At 53.1% G+C, this 2377-nt stretch overlaps 1 non-coding gene across 1 annotated transcript; it reads right to left on the reverse strand.

The window, feature by feature from the left end:
- Positions 1 to 2305: 2305 nt before the first annotated feature.
- TRNAP-UGG (transfer RNA proline (anticodon UGG)) lies at positions 2306 to 2377 on the reverse strand. Its single transcript has one exon. It is a non-coding gene; the product is annotated as a tRNA-Pro (tRNA).

Here is a 2377-nt window from a genome sequence, read left to right on the forward strand (position 1 = left end):
CTGCAGGAGACCGCCCAGAGGTTCGCCCCGGTGCCCACGGCGCACCACGGGCACCCACCTACGCACGTCGCCCCGGAGCTTCGCACTGCGGAGTACGTCTTCGTCCGGCACGACGCCCACCGGACATCACTGCGGCCCCCGTATGACGGGCCTTTCCGCGTGCTGGAGACGGGGGTGAAACATTTCACCTTGGACATCGGCGGCACTCCTGACCGTGTCTCCATAGACCGCCTCAAGCCGGCCCACCTCGACGTGGACCACCCACCGCCAGTGGCTCGGCCCCCGCGTCGGGGCTGCCCCCCGGCGGGCGGACCCCCGGCACCGCCTGGCCCCGCCGGCACGCCGCCCCCCGAGCCTGCACCCATCCCGGGTGCAGCTGGAGGCATCCCAGCTGGCATCCCTGCACCCCGGACGCCGCCAGTCGCCAGAGGGCGCTTCGGCCGGGTCATCCGTTTGCCCCGCAAACTGGCCCTCCAGGTGCGCGGGAATTCTGGGGGGGCGCGTGTGGCGGACACGAAAGCTCAATGGTGCGAGGGCATCATTCCACGCACCAAGTGGGCGGGGTAGGGGGATATACACCGGGCGCGCAGCCCGGAACGCTCCAGTGTTACAGTGGAGCTCTTGAATAAAGACTCTTACAACTTACCGCGTTGTCCGCTTCCTCCTTGCTTACAAGCAGCGCGCGTAAGACCGCGCTTGAGTACCATCATATGTATTGTTCATTTGATGCAAGTGATGTTTTCATTGTACTTTCTTTAAGTGTTATTATTGTGTATGTGAGAGTTCTTAATACAATTATAGTACTTGTTTTGTTCTAAAATTGCATTGGTGTGGTTTTACCATGGTTTATAAGAAGACTCAAAATAACAAATCTTTCTGCCGCGTTCCCTCTCAAGACTCTGAGGGGCACCGGATCCGGAGTTTGGGGAGGCAACACGTAACATCTATCTATAATTCCAGTAATCTCTGTGTGTATGTGTGTGTGTATGTGTGTATGTGTGTTTGTCTGTGACCGCTGTTTCTCGACAACCACGGGTCCGATATACTTGAAACTTGCCAGGTATATTGCTGGGGACCCGAGGATGTGCCTTTTCAAGGTTTCATATTAATCGGAGAAGTAGTTACCGAGCTATGGCGATTTCTTTACCAAACTCCGCAAGCCGTTCGCTTTGGACCAAACCATTTCATGTAAATAGAGGGGGGGGATTGTCACCGTACTCGCAAGCCGTTCGCTTTGGCTTTGCGAATGGACCAAACCATTTCATGTAAATAGAGGGGGGGGATTGTCACCGTACTCGCAAGCCGTTCGCTTTGGCTTTGCGAATGGACCAAACCATTTCATGTAAATAGAGGGGGGGGATATAATTTTAGATATATATATAGTACGGGCATGCCCTAGTCTATCTATAATTCCAGTAATCTCTGTGTGTATGTGTGTGTGTCTGTGTGTGTGTGTGTGTGTGTGTTTGTCTGTGACCGCTGTTTCTCGACAACCACGGGTCCGATATACTTGAAACTTGCCAGGTATATTGCTGGGGACCCGAGGATGTGCCTTTTCAAGGTTTGAAATTAATCGGACAAGTGGTTCCCAAGATATGGTCACCGTACTCGCAAGCCGTTCGCTTTGGCTTTGCGAATGGACCAAACCATTTCATGTAAATAGAGGGGGGGGGGTTCTACCGTACTCGCAAGCCGTTCGCTTTGGCTTTGCGAATGGACCAAACCATTTCATGTAAATAGAGGGGGGGGGGGTTCTGTGGTCGTTACTGCCACGTGGTTTCAAAGTTTTTTTTTGTTGTTGTTGTTTGCACGCATGTTTTTTTGCACCCACGTACGGGCACGCCCTAGTAAGGCAAATTCTGAGAGACCAATATTGTCGATGATCTGTTGAAGTGAGGGCTTGGATCATCGACTTGATGTTTCTGTTGACTCTTCCACCCAGTTGGTCTGCGGGTGATATGGTGTGAGGAATACTTGCTCAACACCCCATTCCACACAGAGTGCCTGGATGGTGCACCACCTGGAAAGTGAAGTCCTGCAGCTGGAAGATCCAACGAGCCGGTCTTCCAGTCTGCTGCTTCGACTTTTGGAACAGCCAGCATGGAGCTTGATGATTCGTCACCACTCTGCACTGCTCACCCTCCATAAATGGACTCCACTTCTCGAGATCCCAAACAACTGCAAAGCTTTCTTTCTCACCTGCAATTCCTCTCGGCCCTGATGAGACTTCGACTTGCATCGGCAATCGTCCTGGTACTGGATCCTTGCTTTTGTATTGACTGTGTTAAAATAGAAAAGAAAAGCAGGGCCCGTCCGGGATTCGAACCCGGGACCTCTCGCACCCAAAGCGAGAATCATACCCCGAGACCAACGAGCC

Source organism: Myxine glutinosa, chromosome 7 (genome assembly GCF_964187855.1).
Source record: "Myxine glutinosa chromosome 7, kmMyxGlut1.1, whole genome shotgun sequence".
Lineage (NCBI taxonomy): Eukaryota > Metazoa > Chordata > Myxini > Myxiniformes > Myxinidae > Myxine > Myxine glutinosa.